Raw genomic sequence first — 18,986 nt, forward strand, 5'->3', positions numbered from 1 at the left:
GTGGAAGAGATTAGGCCTATTTAATTTATTCAGTGTTATAATCAGTGAGTACATTTCTATAGATGGTATAACAAAGGATTTAATGTATTCTATTCATGTACCCTACTTGAACATGTTGAAAAGAATAAATTATGGTTTGTTATGAAACATGCATCCGAGTTACTAGGATACATGTAAACAAAAAATTTATAGGGCTAAAATGACTTACTATACAATGGTTAAAAAGCACCTTTTTTTTTTTTTTTTTTTTTATTTCACATGATCCGTGCATATATCGCCAAGCTATAAATGAAAAAATATTTTTTTAGACCAATCAAACCAATATATGGGTGTAGTATGCCCTTAATAGTATCAGAGACATGGTATGTTATTTCACTGTACTAACCTTATAATTTGTACAGACGAGCAATTAAAATGAAAATGAAAAGAGCAAACAAAAAGAAAAGTGAAAGAAAAAATAACCACAGAGGAATAGTGATTTTCCTGTTCATCCAATCGCAATCCATTTTCTGAAATCAAAATGTTGAGAGAGGAATTGACACTGACAGGTTTATATAGTTTTTTTTTCTTTAGAAAAATCCCTCCATTGCCTCAATTCCCCTCAATTTTCCTAAACTCAACACCCCAAAAGAAAACCCGAAACTATACCTCATCCAACCTGCCTTAACAATTAAACAATTGGAAAAAATAACTATTTACAACAAATTTTTGGGGTACTAGTATATCAGCCTAGTGGATTGGTGCAGGAACCATAAACACGATCAAATGGAATTTTATTTTGCGATGTGGTTTGCGGGATTGGCGATTTTTCTTGGAAAGTTGGAAACCATGGTGATGTTATCATTGAACAAAAATAAGTTGAAACGAGCCCCACCATTAGGGACATTTGTCAATTTTGACTAGTGGATACTTGTTACATTTCAATTTAATACTAGTTTTTTTATTTTAAAATATTAATTTTAAGTGAAAAACATTGATTTTTTGAACATAATCTGTAAAAATCGTCATTCAAAAAAAAAAAATTGGACCCTGATTTTTCAGGATTTAAGGTCGGTCAGTCACTGAGAGCAACAACACAACAATTTTTTTTGCCTTTAAAGGAGTGTTTCGTGATCCTAGCATCCTCTTTTTATGACATTTTTCAGTACATATCCACCAAAAAAGCCTATTCCCAAAATTTCAGTTGATTCCGATTTTGCGTTTGCGAATTATGCTTGATATGCTCCATAGACAATGCGTTGTAATTTCGTTCTGGTGCACCAGAACGAAATTCAAATTTCACGATATCTTTTTGCAAAACGAATTAATCTGCAAGAAATATTTTATACGGTACATATAAGCGTTATGTACCCAGAGGTTTCAGTGGTATAAAAATCTCAACTTTTTTTGAGAAAAGTGGGGGAGATGAGGCTGTGGATCACGAAATGCCCCTTTAATTTTTGTTAGAGGTTATTAATTAATCGATACCGGTACTAAAAATTAAAACTTACTATACACTTGTACATGTCATGATGTTAATTAATTAATGAAAGGCCACCATTCTAACAGCAATTCCCAGAGAAGTTGCATTTCATCTTCACTTAACTGATCATTATAATAAAAGTGATACGGTACTATAAATTTTTTTAAAAAGCACAGTGATTTATAGTGCGCTACGCACAGGCATAACATTAACACCTAGACATTGATCTACAAGCCTCAGCACACTTTATAACAGGTTGTCGCTGACCACTACTGCCCACATCATTCCATAAACCATTAAACAACAATTCAGGGACGTCTTTGCTGCTTCAAGAGCGCACAAATAACCTTCGGCTTCGCAACCAGGATCAGCTCCCCGAGTTTCGTACATGTTACGTACAACAACTGTGATTGCTTGAAACAGGTCTTCTAACTAGACTGGCATATTGATCATGTGATCTTCCTGTTAAAAATTAGAAACATACCCATCCACAGAATTAATTGCAGTCACTGTGCAATCCTAGTACAACAAGTCACACAGGATTTCTCTTAAAATTTGAATCTGAGGTACATTGTAGGACTGATTGTACCGTAAAATTTGCATCAATTCCCGATGTCACAAGACACAATATATGCACCATATGTTTTGTACATGTAGGCTCCTATTGCCGATACTGTTTACTACACGAGGTACAACCAACAACTGGTATAATACCAGCCGGTGCAGCCAAAGCCAGTACTGTGCAGAGCCGGTCTGCTATTCAATTGCATTGGATGATTGGATGACATTTTCTACGTCATTTGCCTATACGATGATCCACCCAAAAAAAATCATCATATCAGTGATATAGATCCCTGTACTAGTGCAATCCCTACACCATGGTGAGTTCCAAATGATTGGAACTACCAGCACCATTCCACCAGTTAACCAGTTGAATTTGAACTTCAGAAGTACGTGCCTGTGGCTCAAGTCAACCCCGGGTCATAGCTGTAGTAAATGTACATGTAAGTAGGTGTAATCAGCTGGTAATAATTGTGAATAGGCCACTACCTGCAGCTAAATCTTTGCCCCGGATCTTTGCACTTGACCACAAGACTATGCATGGAATACTAGTACAGTATACGGAATGACCTACCTCAGGCAGTCACATCATAGAAGTTGACAATGTCAATGACATCCCTAAATCTTCAGAGACAGCCGCTACTTGGACTACATTATAAGACAAGAATTAAACAACATCCACTCCTAGTGACCTCCTAGCAAAGTTCCCAAGAGGAAGATTCAGGAGAAGCTAGGAGAAAACCAGCAAAGTTAAGCAAAGTAAAGTAAATTATGGTTCGTAAAAATGCTTTTAACTTTTCATCCATGTTGTGCGCGCATAACTTTTTCACCTTTCCACCCGGAAGTAAAGTTTCAACCAGTCTCTTCAGCGATCGCACCATAAACAGACGCAAACCTATGCTATACATCGAAGCTCTGATGCACTTAACAGTCGTTCAGAGACTATATTACAATAAACAAGAATTCCTTTTAAAAATCCCGCTCTACGATCATGACAATTTTTATATTGTTTTCAGGCTATGTACAACAAATTTCTTGCAGATTAATTCGTTTAGCAAAGATATCGTGAAATTTGAATTTCATTCTGGTATACCAGAACGAAATTACAACACAATGTCTATGGAGCAGTGTACCTGTAAAACACATAAAGGGGCTGTGCATGTGCAATAATTATAAGCCCTGGGCTGGGGGAAGGATAAATTGCGAGCCAAAAGGGAGGGGCAAGCAATTTTGGCAAGCCGAGGGGGGGCAAGTGATTTTTGGTACACATTCTTGTGGCACCTTTTAAATAAAACGCTCTAAAAAGGCTTAGGAAAACCGTACGGAAAGGACTAAATGTATGCAATTTTTCCTGCTCGCTGGCTCGCAACATGTAGACCATTTAAGGTTTGCAAATTGGGATCCAAAAAATTTGGCATGTGAAGGGGGGCAAAGATTTTTTGGCGGGATGAGAGGGGGGGGCAAGCGATTTTGGCGGGCCAAGGGGGGCAAGCGATTTTTTAGTCAATGCTACTCGTGCTATTTTGCGATTGTCATTCTCATTTATGAAATCGGGCTATTCTGCGATCGTTGCGAAATTACATTCTCATTATTACTAGTTGGGATCGCACAACTGCAATGCTACTCACGATTTTTTTGCGACTGTCAAATTCTCTCCTATGAAGTCAATGCTACTCACGCTATTTTGCGTTTGTCAAATTTTCATTCCTACAAATGCGCTATTCTGCGATCGTGTCGTGAAGTGAAACATGAATCAAATTGCAATTGCGCTCAGTATTTCGCGAAATTACATGATTCCCATTAGTTGGGATCTCGCAACTGCAATGGCGCTATACTCGCGCTATTTTGCAATCGTCAAATTCTCACCTGTGATATCAATGCTACTCGCGCAATTGTGCGATATTCAGTGGCGTAACTCCTATGGGCTCTGGGGGGGCGCGCCCCCGGGCACCCGGGCTAAGGGGCACAGACCTGGATACCCTTTCGACACGATAATACTTTGTTATAGGAAAGAAGTGGAAACCTTAACCCACCATGCATAGAATTATACTTTGCATTTGGGTGCCCCCTTCAACACAAAATTTCCGCGCGCTTCGCGCGCATTGCATATAAATTAAGATTTGAAAGACCAAAACTCAACTTGATTATACCAAGTTTGTATGCACATTTTTGCGCGCCCACACCATGCATTGGTATTGTGTATTCTTTCCTCTTTCCTCCACAACCCATAGCTACGTCACTACAGCTAGTGACGAATCCTCAAAAGTAAAGACATTGGAGAAGATGAAAACTTTTTTTTTATTAACATTGAAACATGAAATAAATTTGATCTGAGAGACTATTTGTAAGTTATAGGGGGGCCTACAGTAGGTCTATAATGGCTTTCAATACCAAAATTGATTAGCTCTGCTCTGTATCATGCACACATTGTCCAACGAGTAGGGCCCGACCTGTTATTTATTAGTTGGCAACTATATACTCAAGAAAGATTATTAACTAGAAAACACCAGTGGGGGGGGGGGCAGAAGGGGGAACGTGCCCTGGGCGCCACCTTTAGGGGGCGCCGAAATGTGTCGAAATGTGTCAGTGTCGATTCTGCGCCCCCTCCAGCGATGAAAGTCAAATTTTTTAAGCGCTTCGCGTGCATTTCAGCACAAAATCATTTGAAAGATCAATTTAAGACCGATATTCAACTTCATTATGACCAAATTAATGCTTGATTGGCCATATTTGTGCAAATTTTCACTCTGGTAGCAAGTGAGAATCTTGTTGCAATGCCTATCAATCAATCAAATTTATTTATTTCCATACAAATTGTACATCAAAACAAACAGCAAACAAAAAAGACAATATGGAGGAGTTGACCGGAAGGCCAATGGGGCATGAATAAACGTGCATTGATTTGCTTGGTAATATTTGACTTGCACAAAATCGCATGAATTGCATGTGCATGTCGTCGCAAAATCGCTCGAATAGCATGTGCATTATTAACGCATTGGTGTGTTGACTGTTTTATCTGTTTACTGTGTTTTATATGTTTGGTGTTTTATAATTTCAAACTGATGAATGCATAATGCCAATTCGCAAAAATGCAAAAGTATGTAGGCATATGCGATTTCATTCCCGGGTTTCATTCAATTTTGAACTTTTGAACTTTCACATTCTTGTGCTATTCTATAGTGCAGCCATCCCATAAACATGATAAACGCAAACCTCATGCTAAGCAATTCAATGCAATTATATATTGTCGCACAATCGGGTTCGATTCTATCTTCACGATACCAATCGCAAAAAAAGAATTAGGCCTACATGTATTATACTGATGCGCTTCAGGGTCAGAAATTCGGTGAGAATCCGAGAATCCATTCTCGCTAAGATTCTCGTCAACAAAATTGCAAGAATCTAAATGGATTCTCGTTACAAATATTTCAGTTTATCATGCAACTTTAGTTAAATGGCGAGAATCCATGGATTCTTGCAACGCTTGTTGTGTTTGTTAAAGCCATATTATAACATTTGCTGAGGAGGACGCCCTCACTGAATTTTTTGATTCATTTTTTTACACAATTAAATTGTACTTTATTAAACCAAAATACCCTGAAAAAATCAAGACTCTAGGTACTGTACCGTAGTTTTGTTAAAATCCGAGATTTTGAATAACGCCGGAATCGGCGCTTTATTATTACGATGGAATTATTAGTCGAACGCATACACGATGTTCATAACACACAGTACGTACACGGCGTGCGGGACGGTGATATACACAACAAAGGGTCGTACTACTACTATAACATGACCGAAGGAGTTAAACGTATTGGCGACATGTGCGCTGGTAGTAAATTCCAATTTTCTTTGCTTTAATTGCCGTAGTTGTTCGGCTCAAAAATAAAAGGGATATATCTGACAGTAAAAGCTAACATTTTATGGCAAAGAAATGCTAATCTATTTTGTTTGAAAATGTTATAATATGGCTTTAATGTTGAATCTTGTTCGCACTATTTTGCTCTTTGCATCCATGCATCGCTATTATTGCTACTATTCCTATTTGCACTTGTTAGTGCTCTTCATTCAGTGCTATTTTCGCTATTGCCTGATCCAGCGCCTTCATGTCATGCTAATGCTATTGATGAGAACTCACCCTACAAGTTGTAACTCCGTTGTCCAGTTATGTCTACTGCACTACATAAAGACTTCTTTGCCATCACAGCCATGTGCAAAAAATCATAACTCTCATGATCAAAAACAAACAACCACAAAAGACCATACAATTCCATGCAACAGTATACAATACGGGACATGTCGCATCCATTTATGATGAAAAGAGCCTCTTCTATTACGGAAAACATGAATACTCCAACTGGGAAGTCATTTTCCATGTTTCTCTGTCCAACGCAGGCACCCCTACTCGCGTAGGCAGGAAAACGTGGACCTGCCATTGTTTCTGTCAAAACGTGGACTTCTTTATTTAAGGGTATATTTTGATCATGTTGACTAGACATGACCAGTACATATGTCTCATTTGAATACTTCATTTGAAAAAAATGAATTCCTTTTAAATCTCTTTCCGATATCACCAGTACAATTGTGGACTTTAATGAAACAGAGGGCTCAATGTGGCGAACTGTGGACTTAAGGTAACGACTGACCACTACAGGAAAACGTGGACCTGCTATTCTTCATGTCAAAACGTGGACTTCTTTATTTCAGGGTGTATTTTGATAATGTTGACTCGGACATGACATTATAAATTTAGTTTCATTTTAAAAAAAGAAAAAAAACACACCTTCATTTGAAAAAGGGTAATTCTTTCAAATCTCCGTTTTCAACAGTAGAATTGTGGACTAATGTAACCGAGGGCTTAATGGTGAACTGTGGATTTAAGGTAACGCTTTAGGGAAAGTATAGTGTTATATGATCGTTTGTCATTCCTGCGAATACTGATTAGTTCTAATCTCTTTCCGATTTCAACAGTACTTTAATGGGCTATTCCAGATAAAGTATGCACACCCCCCATAGAGGATATGGAAACTTGATGCTCTAAAAATCTGGAAATCCTCACACTAAGAGCAAAAAAAGTCTGGAAATCCAGATAGCAAGTGTGTTCAAGGTGGTTGAGGAAAAAGATTTTGATCAGGAAAAAAACTGGATTTCCATTAGCCATCCCAAAAAAAATTCTGGAATTCCAGCAGTGAGGAGCAAAAAAGTCTGGAAATCCAGTTAACAATATTGTGTTCAAGGGGTTGAGGAATAAGATTTTGATCGAAAAAAAATGGATTTCCATTAGCCACCCCAAAAATTTCTGGAAATCCAGGAGTGAGGAGCAAAAAATCTGAAATTCCGGATTTGTGACAAAAACTTATAAAAGTGTTGCAAAATGCAAAAAAATTGAAATTCCAATTAGCCATAGAGGAATTATGTTTAAGATGACCAAAAAAACATGGAAAGCATTATAAAATGGGGGGAGGAACCTGTAATTCCAATAGGGCATAGCTGAAAAACTGTTAAAAACAGTCCTGATTTCAGTTTGCGTATGAATGTGTATTCGATCGTCTATAAAGTGACCCAAAAATAAAACAAATTAACGAAACAGCCACCAAAATATATGAATTTCCTGGATTTTTAAGCTATTTTGGACTAAAATTTAGCTTATTTGGTATAAAAAAAATGTTCCAAGTTTTTATTAGCCTATAAAAATTGAGCCAATATTCCCAATTTTGAGCAAAGTCTGAAATGCCTCCCCCCTTTGTAAATGAAAACAAGTTCACTTGTTATGAGCAGAGAGAAGATCTCTGGTTGGAGTGATGAGTTGCAAGACCTATTGGGGTTCACTGACCTTTTAGGGCCTACATTTAACAAGTTCAACAAAAGTCAATACTATTACGTAATTGTTCATGGTACATGGCACACACACAAAGGGAAAATCAATATTGTATTTCTTGGTCATAAACCTTGCCTCCTGCAGTAGCCCTGTTTATGTTTCCTATCCAGTCAGCCGCCTGGACAACCAATTCTATGGGCGGCCGTGAGGGCCAAAAGGGTCTCAAAACTACATAAGGGTCTCAAAAGTACAATAAGGTCTCAAAAACACACAAAGGTCTCAGAAATAAACACACAGTAATGTCTTAATAGCACAATACGGTCTCAAAAACAGAGAAAGGTCTCAGAAACAAACACACAACAATGTCTCAATAGTATAATAAGGTCTCAGAAACAAGGAAAGGTCTCAAATACAGAGAAAGGTCTCAACAACAGAGAAAGGTCTCAAAAACAGAGAGGTCTCAAATACAGAGAAAGGTCTCAAATACAGAGAAAGGTCTCAAAAACAGAGAAAGGTCTCAAATACAGAGAAAGGTATATCAAAAACAGAGAAAGGTCTCAAAAACAGAGAAAGGTCTCAAAAACAGAGAAAGGTCTCAAACACAGAGAAAGGTCTCAAAAAGAGAAAGGTCTCAAAAACAGAGAAAGGTCTCAAAAACAGAGAAAGGTCTCAAAACAGAGAGGTCTCAAATACAGAGAAAGGTCTCAAAACCAGAGAAAGGTCTCAAAACCAGAGAAAGGTCTCAAATACAGAGAAAGGTATCAAAAACAGAGAAAGGTATCAAAAACAGAGAAAGGTCTCAAAAACAGAGAAAGGTCTCAAAAACACGTTATGGTCTCAAAGAAACATGAAGGTCTCAAAAACACGTTATGGTCTCAAAAACACGTTATGGTCTCAAAACACTTTATGGTCTCAAAAACACGTTATGGTCTCAAAAACACATTATGGTCTCAAAAACACGTTATGGTCTCAAAAACACGTTATGGTCTCAAAAACACATTATGGTCTCAAAAACACGTTATGGTCTCAAAAACACGTTATGGTCTCAAAAATACGTCAAGGTCTCAAACCAGGTATTACAACCGACCGTTATATGTGCAGTACCGCATGCAGTACTATACTGCACACATCAGCAGGCGAAACTACACCTTCCGTCACGCACTTCCGAATGAGGAACTACATATCCCAACTTTTGGTGTATTTCCGCATGAGGAATTTCAGTATATAGGCCTATGGATGGGTCATTTTGTTTTCAAAATTTTCTTAATTTCTTTTGGAAAATAGACCAACTTTGCATCACTGCAGCCAAAATGTTTCTCAAATGCGGTTGTAAGTTGTAAAAACTAAGACAATTTGTGTTAGACAATTTGTGTTAGATTTGGCCAAAACTTGTGTCCAAATTTCTTACAAAATTACAAGTTGGACTTAAAAAGTCTTATCATATAATGCGATTGAAAAGAAATTTTGCATATTTGAACACGTTCCTAACGTTTTCCTACACCTTTTTGGGTGTAATATAGAAACGTTGCCCAAAATATATGTGCCAAATATTGCTTGCTCCCCCCTCCCCCACCCTTTCGACCTGCCAAAAATTACTTGACCCGCCCTTTCGACCTGCCAAAAAATGCTCCCCCCTTTGACATGCCAAAAAATCTTTGCGCCCCCCCCCCCCTATAATTTACCACCCCTGACAAGTTCAGGCGCCTAGAGGTGTAAATGAATTGAATAGAAATTTAGTATGAAATGGGTCTATTGAGAAGATTGATCAATTTTGTCCAGGTATTTGGAACATGGGATCACTCAGGGTCCACCCCATATCCATGTTGGTATATCACTGTGGAGGATGAATCTTATTCAAAAATTGAGTTTTATTGGAATTCAGCAGCAAGCATTGCATTCACTAATTTGGACATTTTCAAAACAACTTGCCCCTCCCCTCATCAAAACAAAACTTCACTGAAACCCTCAGTTTTTGGCAAAAATCAATGCCTGTTTTACACCACAGAAAAAAAGTCTTCTTTGTGCAAGGGGTAAATGTGAAAGATAAAAAGAGAATATTTTGATGCAATTTATGAATTGTTTTCAGCTCAAAAACATTGACATTTTTGCTTAAAATTGTTTACCTTATAAATTTGGGTTTTTTTTTCTTGTTTCACCCCTTGCCATTAAAAAAGCTCAACAATTAACTTGTTTAATATTGATCAGCCCTTACACCAGTCACCATGAACACAAACGCATAGATACATGTTAAATTGTATTCTTATTTATAGTTACTTTATTTTTCTAAACACACACAAGTATTCCAACATGTGGTCAGTATACATGTATGATTCAAACAAAAATACACAAAGTTGTAAAACCTAAAGCATGTGTTACATTTTTAGAATTATTAATAAATTTAATAAAATTATCAAATTTTGCTTGCAGTGCCCGTATTATTTTGAATATGCATAATTAACATTAAAAGTTGGGTTTGTCTGTCACTTTTTAATTGATTTAAGGAATATCAGCAAGGAATTACAAGAATCATAACAAAGCAGCCATGAAAGTGAAAATTTTAGCTCTTTTGACCTGGGAACTCAGGCCTGTACATGGGGGAGTGGGTAGGGGTGCAACCACACCTTCACCCCCAAATTTGCACAAGTATACACAAAGTACCAAAATATCACATGTTTGTGAGCATAGCAAGCACAAAAATCAGGTTTTTTAACGCTTTTTTGGTCAAAAAAGGTGAAAATTACACTTTTCACAATATCACCCCCCTGAAAAAAGTGCACTTTCTCAAAATCAGCACCTCCGAAAAAATCCTGCGTACTATGGGCCTGAGGGAACTGTGACAAGCCCTCTAAACTTACAGCTAAAGAGCATTACTTCTTGTCATTTATATAAAGCACTTATGATTTAGAGCTAATAATTCTGTTTGTACTGAATTTATTCCTAAAAATCAAAGATTCTGATTTCTGAATCAGCACCCCAAAATTGACTAAGAACACTCCTCAAACCTTGTATTATAGCTCTCTGTGTAGACCCAGTCCGAAACCCCGTCAGTCCAACACCAGCGCCTTAGACCACTCGGCTATCAAGGCTTGATGGTGTCATGATGAAAATTTAAAAATATAATCGCAACTTCATTACTTCAACATACCACGTGACAAGCAAATACAGAAAAATATTTTGGAATTTTATTTGTTTAAAAACATTAATGTGTATTAATAGCGCTCAATTGTTGATAACTGCGTGTTTTATATACAGAAATAGGAATAGTCGATTTTGATTCACACGTGCGCTACGAACTCGCCGTATACTAAAAGCATAGATTATCAATGTGGCGTGGCCTACCATTTTTCTTGTAGCTTCTTTTATACACGTCGATGTTTTCATCAATTACACAATTAATCCACATTAGACCCCTAATTTTATTTCAGGAAATAAAAGATTAAATTACCATAAAAACGAAACAGTTATCATTGGTTGGGTCTAATGTAATTTTTTTTCTATTGCCATTCTCGCTCAATTAAAAAAATATTTTGGCGTATATAAAATTGAAATAAAATTCTCTGCCTCATAAAACGACATCAAATGTGCCACAATTGGGTATCACGAATCGTTATATATGATGTGCAGTTCATTACCTAGCCGGGACACCGGCTAGGTCTTGTGATGCTATCGGATCTTTCTTTCTTCTTCTGGCAACAAAGCGTGACATTTTGCGTGACTTGCCACGTTTCGCCCTAGCTCTCTTATGCTTTGACAGATTTCAACCATACTTGAGCCAAATGACCACTGGACTAGGCCAAACCTTACATTTGACTTTAACCTGACTGTGACCTTTGACCTTGACCTTATGGTCAAAAATGTTGATTTCACAAAAATGCTTCTCTTTCCACAAATTACATGCAATGATCATGTGACTCATGCATATGAATCAACATGTGGCAGTGCTTAAAACTTATTTTAAAAAATTGAGGTCAAAGGTCATTAAGGGGTCATTTCCGGTAAAAGTCTGAAAATGTGTAAAAATATTCAAAAATCACTGTCTTTACAAATTATATAGCAGAGAGTCGCCATTAGCACACATGCATCGCTACTAGCCAGGGTCTTTAGGATGCCTACAGTTCTGGGGTCAAAGGTCATTAAGGGGTTACTTCCGGTCAAAAACCAAAATTATCAAAAATGTTCAAAAAAATTTTATCTCAAAATGTAAACAGACCAGAGTGACATAAACTTCATATATGCATTAGTGTTACCCAATGTATGCACGGTATTTTTATTTTTTTTTGTCAAAGGTCATTTAGACGTCATTTCCGGTTTTAAGCTAAATAACTTCAAGAATTTTATCTCCATAACTAAGCATAGTAGATTTTTTTTATTTAAACTCTAACAATGCATTTTCGCGGTGTATATGAGGTTTTTTTTATATTGGGGTCAAAGGTCATTAAGGAGGTCAAAACGTCAAATTTGCAAAAATTTTTTTAAAATTACGGAACAGTAGCTGTATCTCAGCCTATGGAAGACGGATAAAGCCCCTACATGCTACAGTGAAGCACCATTAATGGTGTGAGATGTCCGTAATAGCCGGTCAAAGGTCAAACTTTAAGTTAAGACTGGCATTTCCGGCCCCGGCTAGGTCCAGATCTGTAACCAGATCTAGTTCATATTTTCTTTTATACAGAGGATGCTTCGGTTTTGACAGGAAAAATATTTTCTTGAAAACCCTCTCACTCAGTTATTTTAAAAGGTAACCACGCTTCCCTAGAATGTGCAATAATTACAATTGATTTTTTCTAAAATGCAGTATATATGGCGAAATGTGGTGTAGATATTAACAAACCATCTAACCCAATAAGTATGATAGGGCTTATATTGTGACGAGCTTAGTAACTGAATTTAGCATGTGCTCCTAGCATCCTTTTTTATGACATTTTTCAGTAGATATCCACGAAAAAAGCTTATTCACAAAATTTCAATCCGATTTTGCGTTTGCGAGTTATGCATGATATGTGTATTACACTGCCCACTGTTGTAATTTCGATCTGGTATACCGGTACCAGAACAAAATTCAAATTTTTCGTGTCACGATATTTTTGCTAAATGAATTAATCTGCAAGAAATATTTAGTACATAAACATTATGTAGCAAAAAGTTCCCAATGGTATAAAAATCTCAACTTTTTTTGTTGAAAAAGTGGGGGATGAGGCTGTGGATCACGAAATGCCCTTTTAACTGCATGTCAAAGCACGTAGCCATTTGACTTAAATTTTTGATTAATACATCCAATTCGGAAATGTACCAAAAATTGCATTTCTCCATGCGGAAATACACCAAACATATTGCAGTTCCCCATACGGAAATACACCAAAAATATTGCAGTTCCCCATGCGGGACTGCAAGCGGATGTTGCAGTACTGTATGCGGTACTGCATATTACTGCATATTACAACACGGTCGGTTGTAATACCTGATTTGAGACCTAGACGTGTTTTTGAGACCAAGATGTGTTTTCGAGACCAAGACGTACTTTTGAGACCCTTTTGGCACTCACGGCGCGGCCGCCGGGGTCAAAAGGGTCAGCGCCGAGGAATACTATGGGCGGCCGTGTGTGCCAAAAAGGGTGTCAAAACACGTGCATGTCTCAAAAACACGTCTATAGGTCTCACATCAGGTATTACAAAGTCAACCGACCGTTATGTGCAGTCTATGTCTCTGAGGTATATGTCTCTGAGACCTTTCTCTATTTTTGAAACCTTTCTCTGTTTTTGAGACCATTCTGTGTTTGAGACCTTTCTCTGTATTTGAGACCATTCCCTGTTTTTGAGACCTTTCTCTGTTTTTGAGACCTTTCTCTGTATTTGAAACCTTTCTCTGTTTTTGAGACCTTTCTCTGAGGTTTTGAGACCTTTTTCTGTTTGTGAGACCTTTCACTGTTTTTGAGACCTTTTCTGTTTTAGAGACCTTTCTCTGTTTTTGAGACCTTTCTCTGTTTTTGTGACCTTTCTTTGATTTTGAGACCTTTCTCTGTTTTTGAGACCTTTCTCTGTATTTGAGACCTTTCTCTGTTTTTGAGACCTTCCTCTGTTTTTGAAACCTTTTTCTGTTTTTTTTTTTTTTGAGACCATAACGTGTTTTTGAGACCATAACGTGTTTTTGAGACCATAATGTGTTTTTGAGACCATAACGTGATTTTGAGACCATAACGTGTTTTGAGACCATAACGTGTTTTTGAGACCATAACGTGTTTTTGAGACATTAACGTGTTTTTGAGACCTTTTTCTGTTTTTGAGACCTTTCTCTGTTTTTGAGACCTTTCTGTTTTTGAGACCTTTCTCTGTTTTTGAGACCTTTCTCTGTTTTTGAGCCCTTTCTCTGTATTTGAGACCTTTCTCTGTTTTTGAGACCTTCCTCTGTTTTTGAAACCTTTTTCTGTTTTTTGAGACCTTTCTCTGTTTTTGAGACCTTTCTTTGTATTTGAGACCTTTCTATATTTTTGAGACCTTATTGTAATATTGAGACCTTGTTGTGTGTTTGTTTCTGAGACCTTTCTCTGTTTTTGAGACCTTATTATACGTTTGAGACCTTATTGTGTGTATATTTCTGAGAACTTTGTGTGTTTTTGAGACCTTATTGTACTTTTGAGACCCGTGTGTGATTTTGAGACCCTTTTGGCCCTCATGGCCGCCCATACAATTCTTTAGAAATGCTTAGTCGCGCTAAAAGTCGATCGATACATGTAAAAATCAGCACAATTCAGAGATACACCTTTTTGCTATGAAATAAATTTTCTCGGTCAAATATAAAGCAATATTTTTTTTTTCTTCAGTAATGTCAATTAAAAACTTGGTGCTTGAATATACATTTTTTTTAAATCCTGGTGTTAAAATTAAGCATCAAATTGTGTCTTTTAGTGTGATATTTTTATTTTTATAGGCCTTGAATTCGCCTGCGAGCTTTTTACGGAATTCATGTTTTAGCGTCTCAAACTAACATAGTTTGCTAAAGAAAGATATTTCCCACCTCTGTAAAGCACATTGTGTGGGTCTATATGTTATAATTTTGTCAGAATTTCCGTTTTTGTTTTACCCTTTTTCCATTCATGCTCCGAAAATGTCAAACTAAGTAAAAGTAGGTAATGGTGAGTACTTTTATCTCGAGAGCAACCAGCAGAAATAGTCGATATTTCCTTTGTTGTTATCCAGGTCAATTTTTCATTGAAAGCAAATTGCCCGACCAGCGATTAAATCCCCAATTGGGTGTTCTGGTTAAACATGATCAGTAGGAGCGCTATAGGTCTGGGAATTTCTTTGCTATATTGAAGTTCTGGCAACACTATAGCCATGCCGGTATTCCTATTAAACCCAGGGATATCGATCCACAATGCTAGTACTAGCCTTAGATTTCACGTGTTGATTTTGAAATTTTTTCAGCCGACAGTGAAAGATGGTGAAATCAAAACGGAAATTCTGACAAAACTATGATATATCGCTCACGGTGATGTGCGTTAGAAAGTTGGGAAAAATCCTTCATTAGCGAACTATCTTACTTTGAAAAGCTAAAAGGTTGATCCAAAAAAAGGCTCGCGGGCAGAGTTTAAGCCTATCAAAATCGAAAATCTTACACTAAATGACTAAATTTCACGCCTAAGTTTAACACTACAGTTTTTCCTGACATTTACTGAAACAATGAAAAGGATTGCTTTTCATTTGGCCGAGAAAATTAATTTTACAATGAAAAGGTGTAACGCAAAATTTAGCTCATTTCAACACCAAATTCGATCGTTTGTATTGCCTCATTAAATGACTGAGTGAGCCTTGCAGAACAAAAAAGAATCGGTTGTCCAGGTTGCTAACTGTATCATCTGTTTTAAAATTTACTGGTGCGCTTTTAGAATATTTTAGGATAGCTGAGAGACCTTTCTTAATTCTGTGTATTAAAAAAATACAAATCTACCTATCGTGGCTTGGGGTTTTAATAACAGGCTTGATTTCCGGAGTTGATTGGTTTTCAATGATGGATACAAATTTTAAGTTTAGCATCAGTTTTTGTTATTTAGTTAGGTTTTATAAAATGTTGCAAAAAAATAAAAAATAATAATAATAGTATTAAAGGCTATGAAAAACCCTTCTATACGGGCCCAACAGTGACAGCTTGTGACCCTGAATTTGTGTTTTTGAGAATTTTTTTTCAAACATTTATTTTGCTTAAAGGAGGATTTCGTGATCATAGCATCCTCTTTTTATGACATTTTTCAGTGGATATCCGCGTAAAAAGCTTATTCCCAAAATGTCAGTTGATTCCGATTTTGCGTTTGCGAGATATGCATGATGCATTACAATGCTCCATAAGATCAGTGTTGTAATTTCGTTCTGGTATACCAGAACGAAATTCAAATTTGACGATATTTTTGCTAAAAACAAATTAATCAGCAATTTTTGGTACATAAACATTATGTAGCCAGAGGTTTCCAGTTTTGAAAAAAGTGGGGGGATGTGGCTTCAGATTTTGATGATATTTTAGGGTAATTTTAGCCTCCCCCCTCAAAAAAAAAGCACACAAAACAAACCACCCGACCCTACTTAAACTTCCATCCGCCCGTACAACATGGTGTGGTTTTTTCGTCGCCTAAAATACCTTTAGATTAATAAATAACATGACACAAAAAAACTGAAATTTTGACAATAATAGTTTTTTTCTGATCATTTTAATGTAATTTTTGACCAAGTATCAGCAAATTCATATAGCGATGAAATACAAAGATTACACATAACTATAACATTTGAAAGAGGGACTCTAAAATTTAATATACATTTAAAAATCCAAAAGCAAAAATCAAGAAGTTCATATTAAAATTAATTTATATTAAATGAAAACTCTGGACATTGATTTTGGGGTTTTTTTTACATGTTTTGTATCTGTAGGCCTACAATGCCACATTACAAACCAAATGTCAGACGAATCCGTCTCTTTGATAGCATTTAAAAAAGGACTATGAATCCAATATCATATTAAAATTCTCATCAATATTAACTGTATACTAGCTAAAAGTAAAACTACTGTTCTTGATCTTTGAATGGTACAAAATGCAGATGTTCAATCGAAATATAGACCTGTCCGGAATTTTTAGGTTGGTAAGGGAGTGTTCATAAATACTTTGGTGAGGGGTTGGAAAATATTGGGGGAGGGGATCCCCCAAAAAAAAGGGTCCTAAAAAGGGGGATCAATAAAAAAAATCAGTCCTTAATAGGGGGGGTCAAAAATATTTGAGGGTAAAATTCCGGGGTAAAATGTACGAGAAGGCATGTACATTCCAAAAATTTTGCGCGCTCCACGCGCATGAATGTTAAGTATTCAATTTTGTAATTCCAAGCTACAAATCAACAAAATGTGCGCACTTTACAATTTGTGTGTAACACTATGACTCCAATGAGTAATCCCTCCAAACGGTAATTTTTAGCTAATGAGTTAATGACCAAAGGGGTAGATCCCGGGGGTGGGGATAAATCTCCCCAATATTTTGTTAGGGGCAATAGTCCATACAATCACCCCCCAATGTTGACCCCTGTATATGGGTTTCTAATCAAAATTAACCCCATATTTGGTTATTTTAAAATAAAAAGTGCCAATTTTTTTGCGCTTCGTGCAAATTAATTCCAGTTTTGTACTATATTTTACCAGTTTAGCTTCAATATGGCAATTTTTTTTGCGCGCTTTGTGCGCATTTGTACCATAAACTTATTTTGTCAGCAAAAGGTGCTGGATTCACTGGACTTCAAGAAATTTTCACCAACCTATATGTCAAAAAGAAATCTATGCCACTCTTAATGATGTATATTTTTGGCTTCTTTTTAGGACATGAAGGGGGGATCAAAAAATTTAGACCATAAAAGGTGGATAAAAAAATCCACCCTTTTTAGGAGGGATCAAAAAAAAAATTTGACGTCCGAGGTTCCAACTTTTCCAACCCCCCACCAAAGTATTTATGAACACTCCCTAATGTATATGAAACAATATCCACATCATTACCATTTGTTTTCCGATTTCAAAACAAGTTATGTTTTAGAAAAGGAAAACAAAACATGTATACAAGAACAAAATAAATCACAATTTAGACCAAAAACTATGTTTTTGACCAAAATCACGTTCATGATATTTTCATTTTACCCGGCTGACATTTCTGAAAAGTGACGTGGGCTGAGATACTCATACTTGAGTTGAAAAATGCATTTTTTGTGATTCAGTTATTTTGTGTATTACGAAACCCAACAATATGATGGGAGAAATGGTGATTTTTGCTGACAAGGTTGCTGAATTAAGATTAATTACCGGATATTTTTGGCGCCCTCTACGGAGGCGCCAAAATATAGGCATGACTTTGTGATTCTTTGTGAAAAGCTTCTAATTTCACTCTTGCTAGATTGACTTCGCAATTGTTTTGCTAAAATTATGCCCAGCTCAGAAATAAAACCACAATTTGCTTGGATTTTATTTTATTATTGTTTTCTGATATGCACAGGATAAAATGGTGAGCGTATATTCTTTGTTTAAAATACAAAATTAGGATTTATAAAAACACCAAATAAATCCTGACCTTTGTATGGGTTCAACCAGTTTACCGTGTGCCTTAGAAACCCGATAGACGGTGACATTTGACCATACACTAGGATCCACAACATGCTCATCTATCATGGGAACAGTTCTTAAGCCCTAATACATTTGTAGGCCTACTTTCATCCTTTGAAAATTTGGGTACACAAACTCATACTCTGCAACTTGAGGTCAAATTTTGCACTATGATTATGTAATTGAGGTTATTGGACTATGCCATTGGGATGAGACTATTGTGGTCCATAGTGATAAAATCAATTAACGAGGACTCTACTGATGGCTTTTGTTTGCTAATTACCATAGAATCTATATAGCGGTTATTGCCAAAGTTGCAATATGGTGGCACAATTGGGCGGAAAACTGTATGCAAACAACACGGCATATTAATTATACATGTTCTACATTGTTGTATTTTAAAACACTGAAGACCAAAATTGACGTTATTGCCATGATTGGATCATGGAGGTAGTAAGCCTACTACAACTCTGGCGGAAATTCGTTGCCACACCAGGGCCACACCAGCACGTTCTGGTGTTAAAAGCACGC

This window comes from Amphiura filiformis, unplaced genomic scaffold (genome assembly GCF_039555335.1).
Source record: "Amphiura filiformis unplaced genomic scaffold, Afil_fr2py scaffold_61, whole genome shotgun sequence".
In the NCBI taxonomy this organism is placed as follows: Eukaryota; Metazoa; Echinodermata; class Ophiuroidea; order Amphilepidida; family Amphiuridae; genus Amphiura; species Amphiura filiformis.